At 37.0% G+C, this 20390-nt stretch overlaps 1 protein-coding gene and 1 long non-coding RNA gene across 6 annotated transcripts in view; one reads left to right on the top strand and one right to left on the bottom strand.

Annotated features, from left to right (window-relative positions):
* JAK2 (Janus kinase 2) overlaps positions 1 to 20390 on the bottom strand; it is an 85096-nt gene that overhangs the window by 44747 nt on the left and 19959 nt on the right. The window contains exon 1 of one of the 5 annotated variants that reach the window (XM_021531704.2): positions 12022 to 12086. The exons of the other annotated variants lie outside the window; for them this stretch is intronic. The gene's annotated coding sequence lies outside the window, so the exon portion shown is untranslated. Of the gene's footprint in view, positions 1 to 12021; positions 12087 to 20390 lie in introns of those variants that run through there. 5 annotated transcript variants of the gene reach the window in all.
* LOC116184602 (uncharacterized) lies at positions 10771 to 19158 on the top strand. The gene is made up of 3 exons (XR_004149359.2): positions 10771 to 10838; positions 11671 to 11724; positions 19119 to 19158. It is a non-coding gene; the product is annotated as an uncharacterized LOC116184602 (long non-coding RNA).

Raw genomic sequence — 20390 nt, 5'->3', positions numbered from 1 at the left:
GCACTAACTTCAAAGGTTCCATGTGACAATGTGAAAAAAATTCCAAGAGATACTATTTGTAAAACTGTCATGACTTCAAATTAAATAACTTTTAAATTTCAAGTTTGCCTTTTATGTTAAAGTGCAGATAAAGTACGTGAAACCAAGAAATATTCCTAATTTAGTTTCTTCACTGAAAATAGAGAACACATTTTCTTGGCCTCTGCCTTATAGCTGTAACTAAAGCAGCTGTATGGGCAGAGCCTCACATGCAAAGTAACTGAAACACAAGATCACCACTCACTGGAAAAAAAAAGCAACACTACTTTCAGCTGTTTTTCTTAGCAGACAAATCTCAGATTGGACACACTTACTTCTCCCTGCTTTGCCCCATTCAGGGACCACTATATTAGCACATCAGAAACACTACACATCACATAAAATTAAATGATGTTGATCTAGTATGTAATACCTGTAATAATATTACAGGTATTACATAATTAATACTGTAATAATTACATAATTAATACCTGTAATAATATTACAGGTATTAGAGAATTTTTGTGTTTCTGTAAAGAATGTAAATAATTCTTACCGCTGTATGAAAAGATTTAGCACATTCAGAATGTGACTTTTGCAGATACGTTACTTGGTACCACAAAGTTATTTGTTTGAACAAAAAAAAAAAACCTATACCAAATCCATACATATCTTAGAGTGGATGTCTGACATAATGAAGACTCAATGAAAAAAATGGCTGAATCAATTATCCAAGTAATAAGTAGGAATAGGTAACAAAGTCTGAGATAAGGATGATGTTTTGGAGATGAAAACTACTAGCTGTAAGAGATGCGATTCTGGTACTGATTAACAGATTATTTCATTCAATAGAATTATTTTATGTTCCTAATACAGGTAATATTTTAAGCCATAGCTTCTAAAGGATAAGATCCATACATTGCTCTAACCACAATCATTAACATCTACAACAGAAGATGTCTACATACAATTCTCTGTTGACATTTTTATCAACAATGCACCTGAAAGTTAATTTCACCCCAGCCACACTACACCGCAGTAATTCAATGGTTCTTTTTAAGTCAACCATCAAGAACCAGGTTAATGAGATTGAAAATCACGACTCAAAGAAGACATTTCACTAAAACATGCAGGACATACAAAATTCTCATTATTGAATAATATGCAGCATTCACAGCCTTCAAAAGATTGTTTTCAACTTACGGGGTTTCTTTTTGGGGAGGGGCAGAGATGGCAGGAGCATTTGAGGTAACAGGTAGCTGTTGAAGGAAGTCTCCTGAGCCAGGGTCTTTAGCCATACCACTTCAAATGTATAATTTCAAAGGTTTAAAAATGAGAATATTCTCTCACTACAGATTAATCCCCAACAGTTAATTTCTTGTTTATCGCTTGAGAAATCTCTGTACTTAACATGGAAGTAATAAAGCCCTTTAAATAAGCATGTCATAAGACAAGTGGTTGCTTCAGAAATCTACAGAAAGTCACACAAAGCAGGCACACATGCCAAGGTAATGTATGGGCATTAAAAGTATAATATTGAAAAAATATTCGTGTCTGTGAACAATATAGAATGCATGATTATTGAAGAAATCAAATCTGCATTTAGACACAGATGAAGCGATCCCCTTCTGTCTTACTTTCCCAAATTCCTGTCTCTTTGCCAAGAACTTTTTAAATTTTGGCTTTCTAACACACAAAATTAAGAAAAAAAAAATAAACCACATTTTTGGCACTGAGACTGCTTCTCAGTTCTAGCAAGAAAGTGGTGTAGAAGGTAGAAGCCAGATAAACAACTTCAAACATAATCACCAGGTTTTTTTGCACACAACATGTTTGTCTTTTCTGTGAATACAGCACCAGTTTAAGAAAAATGTTGATGACATTACATGGAGAAAATAGAAATTAAAAAGGGAAAGTAATCACAAAAAGAGACATGGTATGGTCATTTAATTTATATTATATATCCCTTTAGCAACAACAATTAATTCTGTTTGAAAACTGACAACACTCACTCATTTTAACTCATGTGGAAGTTAAGATCAACTGTCTTGTAGCAGGAAGGGCAAGGGCACACCCACCCTTTGCTCTCATTGCACAACACTTCTGTGGTTGCAGGAAACTATTTGAAAGTGCTTAAGCACAACAGCAGCCTCCTACAGCAGTGAAATATACTTATATTCCCTTTGTGACCCTCCCAAGGCAGAACAGAGAACTAAAAATTGATTTTAAAACTGAATAAAGGTGGGGGAAATACAATGGAAGTTCTAAGGGGGCAGAACTCAGAATGCAGAGCTCTTCAAGTTTTATGTTGGATGACTCTTCAGACAGGTGTCTCTCTCAACAGAAGCGAAAACTTCAACACAGCTTCCTCAGTGCCATGTGCTTGTGTTGACTGAGTCTATCATGAATACTACACTGCCTTCTTCCATCCCCAAAAAAGAACCCATCTCAGTGAGCAGTAAATTCAGCTTCTTTCCCCACAAAAGTCAGACTGGTGGCAATGATTAGCGTTTCTCCTCTTGCAATACTAGCTTTAGAGACAGTTAGTTTTGCCTCGCTTGGACAGCTGTGTATTTTGTATGTACCTCTTCAAGTGCTTCAGACCATACCAGGATCTGATCTGAAGGCCATATAGTCAGTGTGGGTTTTCCAGACCTATGCTGAAGTGCTGGAAGGAGAGAGGAAGGGTTGTCTGGGGGACAGCTGTCTATCTTTGACCTGCTGAGCACAATTCCATGCACACTGATCTGAGAGCACAACCTTTAAACAAAGCAGACAACAACCACCTGTTCACGCAGGTTTCAGATCAAGGGGCATTGTAGGTAATCTAATTTATCTTCTATTTTAAAAGTACTGTTCCATGCTCAGAACTGCCTAGCATTCGTAATTCCCAGTCAGGCTCTTCACTTCAACCAAAACTGCATGAAGATTTATCTATGTATAACTATGTCATTTTTCCACAAATCCAGCAGAATAAGCATTGCAACATTTTTAATACTCTCAATAACACTGTAGCTTGTGCTTCACAGGCAAAAAAAATCAATAAAGCAGCCTAAGAGAAGGTCTATTCTTTATGTGACAAACAAAAATGATTGCTTGCTTATGAAAGAGCAGCTTACAGCTGTGAACAAGAAGCATGGAAACTCAGATGAAAACCTAGAAGTTCAGCAGGTTCATGTGACATATTTCTCTCTTTCTCCCTCACCCCATTTACAGGATCTGCAACAAGACCTTATAAAACTATTCAGTTTGCACACTTTCAGACTAAGTCTCATCTGATACAATTATTCTTTTAGAAACAGAGCTGCTGTACCAATCTCACAGTGCACCATCTTGTCAGTGACCTAGCTCCCCTATTTCCTCCTTTACTCTATTTGTTCAAGTCTACACCATCTTACATTTCTGATAGCTGTAAGCATTTAAATGCCCAGTTCCAAAACGAACTTAAGAGTATAATGAACCTCAGCCAAAAAAAATTAGTCCATCATCTCTAAGCTGCCACTATCTGCAAAGAACACAATACAGCATTTGTTATTTCAACAAGCCTTCAGAACTGCTATAAATACAATTAATGTTTGTGCCTGTGTCACCAACTGCTCAGTTTACTAGTGAAAGAAGAAAGATTAAATAGCATTTTCTATTGACAAGCAAAGCCTTGAAGTCATAGGCTATCTCCCAACAACCCAGTGTGTTTATTGCCAGTAAAAAAAGATGACAGCAATGTGCACACTTTCCATCTGCTTATCTACACATCCTTCTTTCAAGGATTTTGAATGAACATCCTTACTGAAAGCCATCCCAAGTAATGGTGGGTAGGGTATAGCAGGATGCTCTGTCTGGAATGGGATAAACCAACTTGAACAATGCCTTATTTTGCAAAGCTAATTGTGGTGAACTAAAAGGGGGTGTCATGCTGTTTTTGTTGTTGGATTATGCTAAAACCAGTTTGACTCATCAACACCTAAGTTTAACATTCTGACAGTGAGGTGAAGATGTGGAGATATAGTAAAATTATCCTAATCTAAAAATGCTAAGGTAACACAGTTGGCAATACAGGTAAGTAAGTTTTTTAGGTGGTTTCTTTGCTAGCTTTAATGTAATTCCTTTAATATAATTGCTTTGACATAGGACACTATACTATCCTAATTTTAGCTAATATATTGCATAGTACATAATTCCAATTAAGATCATTATGTCTAATTTAGTAAATTTATTAAATTTATTATAGTAAAGAATTAATTTTGATATTAATATATCTGGTTTGCCTCCCTTAATCCTGTGGGACAAAGCTGTACAAAGGTTCAATCACAACCCTATAATTTCTTAGACCTAAATTTATTAGTTTGGCACTAAGATTGGATCCAGCCACACCAGGCTCATCTTAGGAGTTTAGAAGGCAAGTGGGTCCCTTCTGCACCTCATGATTCAATGGGAACTTTTCTAATAAACTTTGTCTGAAGGTCTCACTCCACCTGTGATAATAGATTAAGATTGCAGCAAAGTATCATAAAAAGTGCTAACAAACCTTACATTAGCCAGTAGTAATAGAACACCACAAAGGTATTATGCATCTTGTTCCAAGACAACTAAAATCAAGTTTTTACCTCTAAATGCAAACTTAGATTGAGAAACAAAGTCAGTCAGCTTCCCACTTGCCATTATTCTGGCTAGTTTGTTTGATTTATGCTTAATGTGTACAATTAATGTTCAATTATAGTCTTTGCAGTTCAGTGTGAATACACAGACAAATGGAGCACAATTAAGCTTGCCTATAACATGTGCTCAGTGTGGCTTGTTATGTTATTAGAAGTTTAAAATCTTCTTACAATAGCAATAGTTTTCATATTCTGCATATGCGACCTGAGGTATCCTTACAAATCTAGTCTGATTTTCTTTGCATCTGCAAGCTTGTTTCAGTGGGTTGCTTTAAATACATAAGTATACTAAATTCAAGGAAGCAAATGCATACACTGTGCTAACAGGCAATAAAGCATTGTATTTTTAAAACGTCATTTCTTACAGAATGACAGTGCTTTTTAATTGACCAACAAGAGGTTACGAAGTCTTTGTTCAGTCCAAACATGCCACATCAGTGAAAATTTCACAAAAAATTCACAGCAAGAGATTAATATATTTCCAATACATATTCATAAGAAAATATTCTCCCGAGTAACTTTGCCAAAATATTCAACAATACTTTTAAAAATACTAAAATATGGGAAATCTGAGATTTTTTTTCCATTATTTAGATAACAGGTGGCAAGTTCATAAATAAAATTAATCAGCACTTTAAATGCACCATCTCCTGCATTAAAACTCTAGTCTTTTCTCAGTTAATATTTATTCTGATCTTAAAACCAGCTTTCACAAAAATATAAAATATTCTTCTAAAGCATATTCAAAGATGTTTAGTGAACAAGGAGTGCATCTTCAGTTTTCATGTCATTTTTCTAATATGCTTTGCCTATTGTTCCCTGTCATGAGGTAAAGCCACACAAGAAAACAACTGCTCCTACAAGAAACAAGCCCAAAACATTAAGTAATTCCAAAGGTGTTTTCCTGTTTTACCAGCTATCAGTATACTAAAAGCACACAAGAATTTTAACACACCAAAATTTGAATGCATGTGGTAGCAAGCAAATACATACAGGTGACAGATTAACATATCAATGACAAAACATGTCAAAAAAAAACCCCAAAAAACCCAACCTAAAAAAAAAACAGGTAGAGAAGCAAAGATAACATTTGCTTAAAGCTTTCACTTGAAAAACTAGTCCCAGTATTGACAATTTAGACCATGAACTTTTGTGTAAGAAAAGTGTAATGGTCCTGGCCTGATCTGCTTGCATGACACACAGGAACTAAGTGGATAGCTGTTAATATGAGGATTATCCCTTCTCCATTCTGAAATTTTAAAATTGTGATTTCTAACTTCTTCACAATAGAATGAAGTAATCACTGTATTTATTGAAGGAAAAAACAACCTTGGGCTGCTGTCAGAAAATGAATGAACACCACACTTAGGTAGAAACCTCAACACCACAGTAACATGCCAAGCAGGTGAGTTACCAGAGAAGTAATCAAATCGAAGACTTGCCCAGAAGCAACAGCTCTGTTTAGGTTCCATTAGAACTTTGGAAAGAGTTGGTCCATATTTGCAAAATATTTCAGTTTCACCATGTGATATATTTCAGCAAAAGTCTATTTCATCAGAAAATTTCCAAGCAATTTAAACAGTTGCCCAAATATTTGGCACAGATTATGTCCCAAGATAATGGCATCTGAGGGTCCTTAGTCCATTCAGAGCCACCATTATCTGCACATCTTTATATACACAGAAGACATAGGAAAACTAACAATAATAGGTCAGGAAGGCCTTTTGCATAAGGCATGTGAAAAATATCACCAATTTACCTTTATTCCCTTACAGATCTCCAAAATTCCTTTAAAGTGATGCAATAAAAAATGATAACACAAAAGTTAGGACAAAGTGATATTTTCACAAATATGCTACATCATACTAGATTTTTTTTTTTTTTATTAGCTGTACTGAAAACTGAATACTGTCTGACAGTTCAGATCATGGAACAAAAGATTGTTCCAAGTTACTTACTAGAGCACAGGTCTTCCCGAATTGGTTCTTTGATTTCTCTCAGAAAGAATTAAATAGGAATTTCCAATGCCCCTCTGTACAGAGAGAAAAGTAATTCAAAGTAAAAAGCAGGATTGCTTGCTACTGGTCTCATTCTGCCGGGTTGTATTTTGGTTACAATGCATTATGAAGAAGTTAGGGAATTATAAATGCATTATAAAGAACTTAGGAAATTATAAAAAAAGATTCAATGAAAAAATAACATTTTAATGTTAAAAAAATATTCTAACAAACCACCAAAGAAGAAAACAAAAAAAGTATTTTTCTATTAAAAGGCATTTCTGTTAAAAATACTGTCATGGGGAAAAACCCCTTAACAACCTCTAGAGAATATATAAGATAGTTACAGCCTCACTCACAAGTCTAAAAAAAATACTGAAGTGCAAACAAAAGCAAAAATTACAACAGCAAAGTAGTCTGTGAAATTACTTCATTTTTTTAAATGTTGCAAGATTGCGACAGTGGGGAGGTGATGCTAGAAGCTGACACTTTTGAAGCTGGCTAGCTATTCTTTCCCAAATGCAATTCCTGCTGTCATCATTGAAGAGCAATTTGTGAAAACATGAACCAGCACTTGTCTCTACGGTACTGCAAGGCCAAAGAATAGCATCAACAGCTGCAAAACAGATGTTGGTTTACAGATGCTGTCAAGAACCACACAGGCTAGTGCTAAGCTATCAGAAGTCATACACATTCCATGCTGCAGTCTGTGGGTGCTTAAAGAGTGGCATGGCAGGCACCAGCTGTATCACAATGGAATAGGTTTCAAACCAGTTACTCTTCTCCCAGCCTTCTGCAGCAGGCAGGGATTTCCCAGGTACATTCTGGTTTTAGCAGCTTAACTGTGAATCAGACAGAACAGAGAACTGCCAAGACCCACCACCTGCAGTAGTCTGGTACTTATGGAAGACGTAAGACTTTGGCAAAGTTCTTTATCCACTCCACTACAAACGCACTCTGGAGTTTGGAGTCTATAAAAATATTATCTTCTAAGCAAATATCAACACAATAGTTTAAACAAGCAGAGTTATTTACTGGTAGAAATTAAAAAGTTATCTTCCTCACAGAATAAAAAGCATTTATCATCGCAAACATTTATGTGAGGAAAACGAGTCATAACTCTTTCCAATCGCCATTGGCTATTAGTATAAATTGCCCTGCTTACATTTGTTCAGAAAGCTTTTTCCAAGACCTGGATTTTAAAAAGTTAAACTCTTTTGGACTTCCTTCTGAATTCTGTCATCTCCATTTTCTTGCACTCTTATCTTACTTCCCCAGTCTGGCAACTTCCCTCCTCAGAGCTTAGTAGAACTAACTAACTGTCATATGTGTTTACATTATATGCCAAGCTCAAAAAGACTGAAGAGCTAGAATTTTCCTGAGAACCAGGAGCAGAAGATTATGTAGCAGGGAGAAAGGGCAGTGACATCACCAAGTCTCCTCTAGGCAAGTAGGAGGTAAACAGAAAGAGGAAGAGGCATTCTAAAGGCAAGAAGTGTCAAAACAATGTTTAAAAATATGCTTTCACCTTCACAGTTTATTTTGTGGCTCTTCTCTTTCAACACAGATTGCATTTAGTAACATAAAAGAAAAAAGAGACAAAATAAAAAAAAGAGGGGAATGAATGATCCTGATTCCTGCCCAAGAATGAGAACATCTTAAGAAAAAAATCTGTTACTCAAACCTCAAAGACTGTTTAATGAAATTTGCAGTCACTTAAGTGGGACATAATTCCACAGAACAGTATCACCAACTTCTTCATTCTATCATTCTAGGTGAAATGGTGCCTCCAGTTTCAACTCCAGAATATCCCAATTGAAACTACTACTCTTTGCCAAACTTCTACATACCTACCCTTAGAGATTAAAAGTATACTTTTACACTCTGCCATACATACTAAAGTACCATGGAGAATATAATAATCATAACCCCAACCAGCTCTTCTGCCTACAAAAAGAGAAACCACAAGATCCACTATGCTCTACACAATGTGATGTTTGTAAGATGTCACTCCTGCTTCTCCTAATTTCATAGGTAATTTGGCTTCTTTCCCTCCCAGTTTTCATCATCCAACCAAAGCAAAGGGTAAAGTGGTCTTGGACAAGAAAATTGCAATAATAGGCTAAATGATAAAACATTTATTACTTTGAATCCTGGAACATTTTTTTCTAGGAAAAATATGGGAGAAAACAAATCTAGTAAATCTGAGACAGAGACATCAAAAATGTGAAAACATCTGGATGAAGAGACTACTCCTATGCCAGCTACACTATCTGAACAGAATCTGGAAACACATGCTTCAACAAATTAGCTCTTTGCAGAAATAACTGTCAGCATGTAAACAGGATAACAGTTAAGTCAGAGTGAATCAGCAAACTCTTCCAAACAGCCAAGAGCAATAGATGTCAGTGTCTCCTCTGGACTCTCCAGAAATGCTTTCTTCAGCCTACCCTGCTTTTTCAGCTTCAGTTAAGAAACTGCACTTCAAAAGGTCAGATCTAATGCAAATTTCATTGTACAAATTCCCTCCTCAAGATGTGGGGGTTTCTAGGGGATTTTGGTGTCATTGCCCTCCTTCCTCCTTGTCTTTGGAAAAGTGCCTAAAATCTTGTAAAGGAAACCAAGCTAGCTCTTTACAGTGACACATCAGTTACAGGAACGCAGGACACCAATATTATTTTACAACCCTGCCTTAAAAACACCCTCCCCCTGAGAAAACCAAGCGAACAAACAAACAAACAAAAAAAAACCCAACAAAGATCCTCCCAAAAATCCAGCCAGAGGAAAAACCAACACAAACCCAGAACACTTCTCTCTCTGCTCTCCAACTTAGATCCCATGCAGTCTCAACAAGGCTACGACTAGGTACTTTCATAAACTCTTAGAGAGCCAGGGCCTGACCACATAAAATGAGACAACATAACAAAGACCATCTGAGACACACCAGCAACAATCTAAGATAATAAAGCAACTGCCACAGAAATATTTCAAATAAAATAATTTTTGTAGAAGTTTGATTAAATAGTGAAGTCAAGACTATGTAAATGCATTCAAAAGCCTATCAAATAATGATTCAGATTGCTGCATCAATATATATTTATATAAAGATATAAATACTATGATTATATAGAAAGATATTATAACATACAAATACTGCAGCTTCTTGTTACTCTTCATGAGACGAGCTAAAGTATTTTTGCAAAAGAATACATTTTTTTTTTTAAATCCTATGTAAATGCTTCATATTGCCGAATAATTTATGACAGCAATGTTGAGCTTTATCTTTACAATTCAGGAAAATGTACTTGCTTGATAGTTTATTTAATGTTTCCTTAAACACCAATGGCCTGCAAGTTCTCCACTTGTTCCCTATCTGAAACACCAGGCAGCTTTTGCAAAGATACTGCACTACATGCTTTGCCAAGATCATGTTATCTCTATAAACGCAGATTGTCTGAAAAAAATGCAGGCCAGAAAACCCAGGGCTCTGAAAGTAAACAAAGGTTTTTCATAAAATATACCACTAGCAGAGATTCTGCAGAAGTCTAATAGAAGTGACAAGGAGAAAGAAACATTAAGACAAACATTTTCCCAATGTAACATTTCAAAGTCTGTGTTCTCTTGAACTTTTAAAAAATAGAACACACTGGTGCTTCCCCAAACACTGCAGAAGAGTCAAATTATCATCCTGTATATCCAGTATTTACAGAACTCTGTTTTGAGTATGATTAAGCATTAAATTCTACACTTCACTTTCAAAGAGAAGAAAAATATTCCAACTGCCTATATTCACATTGACTTCCTCCCAAGCTCTGAAACAAGAATGATACCTTTCTTAACGATTTTTGAAATTATATCCTGAAACACCATTAAAAAATTGCAGAATGAATGTTGTGAAAATTGTGCCCCAACAGACTAAAAAGATCTAGCAGACCACCTGACAGACTGAAAAAATAAAAAGCATAATGGAAAAACAAGGAATTGCTTAAATGAGATATACAATAGCTTTAGAATAAATACCTATTTTTCTCTCAGAAACAGAAGTATCAAATTGTTTCTTCATTCTATCATTCTAGGTGAAATGATGCCTCCAGTTTCAACTCCAGAATATCCCAATTGATACTGGCACAAGAAGTATCAAACTGCTGAAGAAACAGCTAAGAACTAAGTAGATTCTGTATTTCCTAATTTTAAAACATGAAGAGTAGATGCACTGTTACAAAATAGGTTTCAGATAATCCTATTACTGAACTTGATGAAAGGAGGAAGAAAGCCCAAGACTGGTTTATGATATATAGAAGATTAGACAGGAAGATACAGTGTTCTTTTCTGGATTTTAAAATATGCTATTACCAATTGTGCTATTATCAGTTCCTTTATGACAAGGCATTATAAAAGAAAGATTAAGCATTTATAACAGAACAGTACTTAACAACAGGTTAGGTTGTTGATAAAGATGTCACATTTCAAAATTCCCACTAAACTATTATTAAACTCCTCCTAAAATTCTTTCTGATGACACAAAACTAGGAAAACAAAAAAAAACCTGAAAGCACTCAGATCTCTCAGTACATAAGTCAAACTCCAGTACAAGTTTTGCCTCTGAGCCCTGAAGTCTAGGGCTTTCACCCACATTTCAATGTCCTTAGCATTGTGGAAACTCACCCAAACATTCTGCAGATGTATGTACTCAGTAACATGAACCAAGGCACCTCAGCTCTCCCTGCAGGTCCCCACTCCAACTCAGCAATCATGCTGTTCTAATCTTGTCCAAAAGTGTTATTTTCCCACCCACTCGTGGATAGGAAATTTGCATCTACCTAAGGTGATACGTTCAAAATCTAAGATACTCCATTCTCTAAATTACAGAACTCTTTCTTAGATAATCTCAGACTTACAAACCACTCCAGCTTTTTACAGAACTTTTTAGCATATTTGGCATAGTTATTTGCAGCTTCACCTCAGCTCTGATGAAATAAGAATTTCATATCTCTCCACAGGTTTTAGAACCAGCTGTTGCACAGAAGCGTGGACCCCAAGAACCATTTCCCAAGGTAAAGCAGAGTGACTAATGCAAAGTTGACAAAAGCAAGCTGTGACCATGATGCAATGAAAAATCCAGCTAGGCCCCCCAAAAATGCCTGTAAAAAATACTGCAGACTTTTTGACACTTTTTATTTCATTGAATCAAAATAATTAGATAAACTGGAGATAAGTCTAGAATACAACACAGTTTATTACAGCCAAGTTTGTTCGTGATTTGCAAATTATAATAAATTCTTACTTAAATACTGAGTAAGAATTGTCTCCATCTGAATTAGTTGCTCTAAGAGGTAAAGTTTTATACATACATTTAGAAGACAAATTGCTGAAGCCCACTGAAGTGAACTTGAAGTTTAAAACCAACCAATGGTTTCTCCTCTCTTTATGCATGCTTTGAGCTCCTGAAGATTTCCTAAACAAAGTACAAATCAATAAATACTAGTAGTTCTTAGATGTGCTAAATATAAGATCCAATTAGCAAACAAAAGCCAATTAAAAATCCTAGACATGAATTAATAATGTCAGAGTAGACCACTTCTGACCAGGCATTCCAGCACCTATAAATGGACATCCCTCTCCCCTCTATGGCCCTCCAGAGTTTGCCACATCTACCAGTAACCAGTCTTTTAAATACTTTTTCCTTTAACTGATACTTAGTAAGGACTTTGATTACTAGTAGGTGCAATAGTCCACCCACATCTAGGCCCAAACTACACCTAACAATATTTGTCTGCCAATCCACCAAATAGTAAGTGAATTAAGTTTCATGTCATTGAAGTAAATACAGTCACAGGGCACTACATCCCCTTGACTGGCACACAGACAAAAAGAAAATATAAAAAAACCCCAGCCAAATAACAGAAGAAGTCAGACCAAGGCCTTAATTTTTTAGATTCCTGATAGCACTCTTTAATATCAAATTTGGTTAAAAACAAACCCCCAAAAAGTGGCCTTGCTACAAAAAAGGACATGCTTTAACAGTGACAAACTTAGCAACAGTGTCACCAGAACCCTTCCCCTATTCTAGACAACTTCTAAGCATTTGAACAAGTCTGTAACAACGCATAATAATCCTAATATTTTCAGTTTCCACTGAAGTTCAATACTAGGATGCTTTACATAAGACATTGTCACTTCTCCTACCTTCTGAATCTAATGCAAAGATCTAAGTAATGCCCCTAGGCTTACACTGTAAACCACTGGTAAACCAGATATAAACAAAATGCTTTGTTTCATGAAATGTTTAAGAGAAAAAAATTCATTGCAAAGAAAGCTTTATCTCATTCTTTTCATATAAAATAAATAGTTGAAAAATCTCTTAATTGCTTGAACATTGCAAAAAAAATCCATTTTAAATTTCAACTGTATCGTATCTTTTCCCACACTGTTCCTCATGTTTCATTTTTCAGTTTTAGTATGTATATATTTTAAAGAAAACCACAGGGAGAGGAAAGAGAAAAACTCTTCTGAACACAGAGTTCAACATAAAGAGCATGAATATGGAAGAAACCAAGGAAACAAAAGCACTGAGGGAAAGCCATAAATACAATATGTAACACCTCTCAAAGTAATACAGCACAGTGATTCTGCACAGTGTTTATTAATTCCATTCTCAATTCCCCTTTAGAGTTCAGGAAAGATATATAACTAGGTAACAAACGTGACACTACTGTGAACAACTCTATCAAAAGCTGTAGGTGTACTATTCAGTAGCTCATAGGTGACCAAGATATTCCTCACGCCTACAACAGAAAAAAATTCTTAGCAACTATGATTCTGCTCCACTCTAAATGTCATTACTATGTAGGATGTAATGCCCTCTACATTATTTCAAGCAGTAAATAAAACAAACTCACAAAAACACACTCTTGTTATTCTTCCATGTGCACTTAGGAATGCTAAGTTTTCATTTACCAGATACTTCCTCTTTCCACCTCCTCGAAAACTGTTCACAAAGATCCCCATTTAACACTTGGCCTAACTAGCACAAGCACTGTGTGTCACCATGACCACATCGAGGATAGTGTGTAGGCTGGGATAGGTTCTGCCCATCACTTAAGACAGGCAGTCAGAACACAAGAAGGGTCCGGTGGGTTGACCTTGGCTGGAGGCCAGGTGCCCACTAAGCCACTCTACCACTCCCCTTTTCAGCTGGACACGCGAAAAAAAAGATGGAAAACAACTCAAAGGTTGAGATAAGGCAGTGTAGTAAAGCAAAAGCGAAAGTTCATGCACACATAAGCAAAGACAAAAAACCCCTATTCTCCATTTCCCATCAGCAAGCAATGTTCAGCCACTTCCCATGAAGGGCTGCAGCACGTCACAGTTGCTCTGGAAGGCAAATACTAAATAACCAGTGCTCTCCCTTCCTCCTCCTTTCCTAAGTTTTTATAACTGAGCTGATGTGGTGTGGAATATTCCTTTGGTCAGTTTGGGTCAGCTGCCCTGGTTATGTCCTCCACTAAGATTTGCCCACCCCCAGGCTGCTGGTGGGAGGGTGGAATGATGGAGAGATAGCACTGATGCTGTGCAGAGCTGCTCAGCAGCAGCCGAAACACTGCTGTGTCACCAGCACCTTTGTAGGTACCAATGCAAAGCACAGCACTGTGTGGGAAAATGAACTCCATCTCAGCCAGACCCAATACAAAGAGGTGCAGCAGGGGTTATGGCAGTTGAATGACTCTTGTACTTGACAAAGAATTTTAGAAACCTAGAATCTAAAATCAAAATAATATAAGAAGTGTTTTTTGAGCTTCTTTCTTCCAGACAAAGTTTTTTATGGATGGTAGGACAGGGTAATGAAAGGATGCCTTCTCTGATGAAGGATACTATCTCATCTGCTACGGAAACTTCCTAAAGCCAAATTATCTCCCTCTCAGACTATATCCTGTTAAGCAGTGTAAGCACAGCAGCTGAGTCACACTGAAGATTTGATGTCATTTTATGCGCTGTACATGATCTCCACCAGAAAGAAAAAAGAGTGGGCAATAGGTAAAACAAGCAAGTCCTTGAGGGAAAAAATGAGAGTGAATTGAGACAGAAAGGTCAGTATGACCTGTATTAGAAACTGACACAGCAGAACATCAGATTTTCCAGAAAAATCTGAGCACCCCTTACTCTAAAACGTGGAGGTTGCTTGAATAGTCTGCAAGTTTAGAATGCATTACTAGGTCAAAAGTACGGATTAGTATGCCAAGTCTGAGCCCAAACTTCTCTCAAAAGCAGCTGCTTCTCCTCTTTCTGTATCCCCACTCCCCATCTCAACTAAGCTTTTCTAATAAAGAGGAATTCTCCTCTCCTCTCTCACCTACAATTGCATATAAAACCATGTTCCAATTTTAGCTGAAATAACCTCAGTGATTTAGCACTTACTCCACTTCCTTTAAAACTAATTAAAGATTAATTTAACTTGTTTAAAACTAATTAAAAGTTCAAGATTCAAAGGCAGGCATAACCATACACATAAGGTGAAATCAATGCTTGTGCATAAGCAGATGAAAAAAACTAGAAGGTTGGAGCCTGCTTCATCTTGGTAGGCATAGGAAGAGAGTAACTATGAACATGGCCAAACATCTGGTTACCATTTGATTCCTAGAAAAATCCATAAAGAGGAAGGAAATAAAGGCATCCTGCAAAAATTAGGTTCTTCCAGAGCATTATGTTTTAAACTTTGGAAACATAACTGAACACAAATAAAAACCTGGGAAAAAGTTACAACTACTCATGAGAAGAAAGTATCTTCTCATGGATTCTCTCCTCTGCTGGGAGGCAGTGACAGGTACCAGAAGAGAGGTATACTCCATGACCAGAGGATTAAGTAAAAGCATGAGTTTCAGTTCAGGTGGAAGATGAAAACAGCACAGAGTCACATGTTGAAAATCAAGAAAAGCACAGATATTTCTCCCACTTAATCTCCTGCACTTCTACCTCATTGTCTACTTCTATCTCTAAGTACAAAAGAGTACTTAGGACTCTTCCAGTCTCCTCCTATCTTCGGCAAATATGGTCTCTCCTCATCAGGTCCCAGACTGATCCAACTAAACCAATTCTATGTCACTCCCCATCAAGGATACTCCTTTTCCAGGTTTTGTTGGTTCTGTTGAGTATGCCCAGCACTGTCAGTCTTAACAAATCAGACACTGCAGAGCATATGGTAAAGAACACTTCCCATACTAAGGTTAAGAAATTAATTGACTTCTCATTCATATAGTGTCCAAATAACAACTACATATGAGGAAAAATAAGAAGCAGGAATAGCTGACATTAAAAATATACCACAGGTATATTTTATTTTTCAGTGCATTCTCTTCCCCTCCCTACCCCCACTCTACCCTTCCCCATCTACAGGGTAGGAGGACTGATTATTTTAAGCCTTAGAAAATACTTCTTCAGTCACTCATAAAGCAGCATTTACTTATTCTCTCAATGGGTTGGAAGAAGGTGATGGAGGAGGAGATCACATTGCTGAGTGTCAGGGGGTGGTGATTAGGAACTTTAAGCTGAACATTTCAATCATTATTCCCTCTTTAAACATGGGAAGGAAATGTCAGAGGTAGCCCATGCCTTTGAGCACTACAACTGCAGCCTTCAAGCATTAAAAGTGCCACCCGCTTATTGCCGACATCTTCAGGCTTTTTTTAATGAAGGTAGAACAAATGAAACCTACAAAAATCGTATTTTAAACTGACATAAAATTAAAGGAAGCAGGATAAATACCTTAATGGAGAAAAAAAACCCCCGAAGACTACAGGAGTTAATTTGGGAAAGAAAATAAAAAGGAGAAGGTTTAAGGAGTCTTAAGGAGTCTTGAGCAAGACCAAGTTAAAACAGATGTTCAAATCACTGTTTTAATTTTCCCCTTGTGGGGTAAGAAAAAACACCAGTAGAAGTGACCGCTTTTTATTAATGAACTTCAGCTACCATGGCACAAGAGGCCATGTACCAGCTGAACCAGGGCACTCATTGTCCCCTGTATTTGGCACTGGTGAAGCCACACCTTGAATCCTGTAGTCAGTATTGGCCCCCTTATGACAAGGACATTGAGGCGCTGGAGCATGTCCAGAGAAGGGCAAAGGAACTGGTGAAGGGTCTGGAGCATAAATTCTTGTGGGGAGCAGCTGAGGGAGCTCAGAATGTTCAGCCTGGGAAAAAGGAGGCTCAGGGTAACCTTACCAGTCTCTATAGCTGCTATGACAAAGGAGATTGTTGCAAGCCATTCTTCAGGCCCTCTCCCAAGTAACAGTACAAAGAGAAATTACTCAGGTTTTGCAGAGAGAGGTTCAGGCGGGATATAATGAAAAAAAATTCTTCACTGAAAGAGTGGTTAAGCATTGGAATAGGCTGCTCAGGAAATGGTGGATTCACTATCCCTGGAGGAGCTCAAAGGAGTAGACACAGCACGTTATACTATGGTTTTAGTGGGCATGATGGTGTTCAGTCAAAAGCTGGACTTACCTTGGAGGTATTTTCTCACCTTTATGTTTCTATGTCTCTATAGCATGCTTTGCATGCTCCTAATGACAAAGTCAGTCTCAACTACTGTTTAGTCTCAACTACTGGCAAATGTTACCTGTTGCAGAGCCAGCTACCCTTACTGAAAGAAACCAGAACAGTAAATACTTGTAACAACACAATCCTCCAAAGAACAAAGCAGCTCTAATCCTGTGGTTCCAGCTGGATACCCCCTAATCTGTCACTCTCAAATAGAATGGAGAGAGAACAAAGTAGCTATGTTATTTCCTTACCACCTGGAATATACAATGAATGAAATAAATAACTATAATGAATGAAATAAATAACTATAAACATCTGGCTTTCTCACAAGTACATACAAAATCAAATTGAAGGAGTAGTTCTGCATAGTCTACAAACTCACAGGTATGGATTTCACACCTGTTCAAACGTTTCTTGGGCCATCTGTGCAAACATCTTGCTTAGATAAACCAGTTTTGCTTCCTTCTATAAGGAAAGTACATAGTTTTTCTACAGAGCTTTTAAAACACTCAGCCTAACAAGGTGGTGAAGACGCTTCAGCAAGTTGTGCCAGCTTTTGTAACACTGGTTTATAAAATCCATGTTGCCAACTTCTTCTCTAGTAAAAAAAAAGATCACTACCATGATTTTCCATGCCCTAAGGAAGCACTGGTCGTCTTGAGGGATAGTCAGCTCCCAACGGTTTCTGAAGTAGTTTGTCATTTCCTTGTGCCTTGTCACAGCTTTCACCCCAACTTACCTTGCTTTTGTAATATGAGTCTAAAGGCTGTGCAGCCATACATAAGTTGAAGAGGTCAAAGCACAGACTGCAGAGAAACAAACCTAGATGTTCAGAAGCACTAAAAGGAAGAGCAACACAATTAGCTGATTCTCACCTGTCAATGCCAAGTTAATATTGGTCTTTCTACAGAATGATTTCTCAGTCATCCTGTTCATTTAGGTTTGAAAAGGGCAGTATTACATTGAACACACAACAAACCCTCCCGCAATGTGCATATGGGATGTTAGAGCAGATTTCATCTATTCAGTCATCAAAATTAAATAAACACACTTGCAGCATATCTCCTTCCCTCAGCTCTTTTACATACAATTATGACAACATATATGATGGATTTATGGGAAATTAGAGACAAGTCTGCCTTTAAGATAGTTCTCTTTCTTTCATTTTTAAAAAATAATTCAAATTAAAGATAACTGTTTTTCTTCCTTCTTTTTAGTACTTGCCTATATTGCGGAAGTTTTCCTTGTTAACAGTAGGCAATTCTACAACTGGTGAAGTATTTGCTTTGTGATCAGGATCACAGCAAGAAACAGTTTATCACAAATGATTTTGTGATTATTAAATTTCCATAAACTACCAACGTGATGAGTTTGAAAAATTTAATTTCCCTCTAGTACCAGTATGCGACAAATTTCTTATCGACTACTGTCCAGATTCAACTGTCTACTGAACAGGAAAAGAAACTGACAGAGCAAAGCCTACCAAGTTCCTCCTTACTACTACTTGATACTTCCTTGGATTTTGCTTGCAGTGGTTGCTTGAAGCCCAGTGCCCACTGAAGACATATCACAATACAACAGCTTTCAACAAAACTTCTACAGACTGATACTCTTTACTAGCATAGACAGTATGAGAAAAAAATAATTAGTGTTTATGGTCATAAAATTTTCAAGTATGTGAAAATTTCGGCTTAGCAACAAAGCTAATAAATATGGGCCATATTTTTTGGACAGACACAATATCAAAAAGGCATCTTGTTACGTACATTTTGCACTACAGCCTTTGCCTAATTGTATTCCTTTCCTCCTTTGTTGAACACTCAGAATAGGGAAATTTCTTGATTCAAAACCTGAATTCCTAACTACATGCTTTCTTCACCATTCCCTGGTCTTTAACGTCTCCTGATCCTAGTGTTCTGAGATGCTACTGTTACTTCTACAATGAAGGTGTACCAGTAAATATTTGTGGAACACCTATATGCCACTGTAAGTACAGAATAGTGAAAAAGAAAGCTTAATTCTTCACACTCACTAGTTATGAAACGTTTATTTCTTAGTTTACCCCTTCTTTTTCTTTCAGCTATATGAAGTATTCCTTCTTTTCCTCAAACTGCTATCTAAAAAATTGTGACACCTGTAAATCCAACCCCAGTTTTGAAATATCTCTAGAGAATATAGCAAAATCAATTAAGGTTATTTTACTTATTTATTAAAATATATTTACAGCCACTTTGGAGTGGCCATGACTTAATGTACACAAAGCTAATTAGATGTGCTTAGTTATCTTTTTCTTTTCTAAACATCTGTTGCGGTTAAGGAATGGTACTCCTCATTTCCGTGCTCTCACTGGTACTCTCCCAAACCAACACCACTTGCTTGATCTTCCCTTCCTACTCTGGCAGGATAAAGTTGAGAACTGAAGGCATAAAAGGTGACAGCCACAGGTTGAGATAAGAACAAGTTACTAGAAATAGCAATGAGATAACAAAACGAATAGTAGCAGCAACAGATGTTCTACCTGGATACAAGGATTAATTTCTTTGCTGTGCAGGTGACTGTGCACTGGAACAGATTGTCCAGAAAAGCTGTGGAGTATTCCCTACTGGAGATATCCAAGAACTGTCCAGACACAATCCTATGCACCATGTGCTCCATGATGGCCTTGCTTGAGCAGAGATTGGACCAGATGACCAACTGCAGACCCTTACAACTTTTAACATTCTTTGAATCTGTGTCTCTTCTTAGCTACTGTCATTGTTTAGTGCATTGTATGACTAATTTTCAGACTAATTTTTAACTGCCCATGAAACAATTCTATTACTTGTAATTTTTCTCTACCTAAACTACAACTGGCAGGTTGATCTTGAAAGTTAAATCTCTCTCAGTACATATTTTCCAGGCCATTTGTTGGTTCACTTGTTTCAGAACAGGCATACAGGATGAGACCAAAGGCACATATAGTTCTAGTGGCAGCCAAGATTAAGTGCCCAGAAAAGACCCTAGGAGCAGAACAAGCCTGCAACAGTACTTTCTCTGGATAGTTTCATAGTCATCCAAGATTCACAAATATTTTAAGCCAAGATGAATTTAAATAAAACAGCTTTGTGATACCTACAAGCAACACCTGAAAACAACCACCTTCCTCTCTACAACTACCTGAAACGAGGTTATAGTGAGCTGCGGT

This window comes from Lonchura striata, chromosome Z, assembly GCF_046129695.1.
Source record: "Lonchura striata isolate bLonStr1 chromosome Z, bLonStr1.mat, whole genome shotgun sequence".
Classification (NCBI taxonomy): Eukaryota; Metazoa; Chordata; class Aves; order Passeriformes; family Estrildidae; genus Lonchura; species Lonchura striata.
Note: the sequence above shows the minus strand (reverse complement) of the source record. Positions and strands in the feature narration are given on the sequence as shown.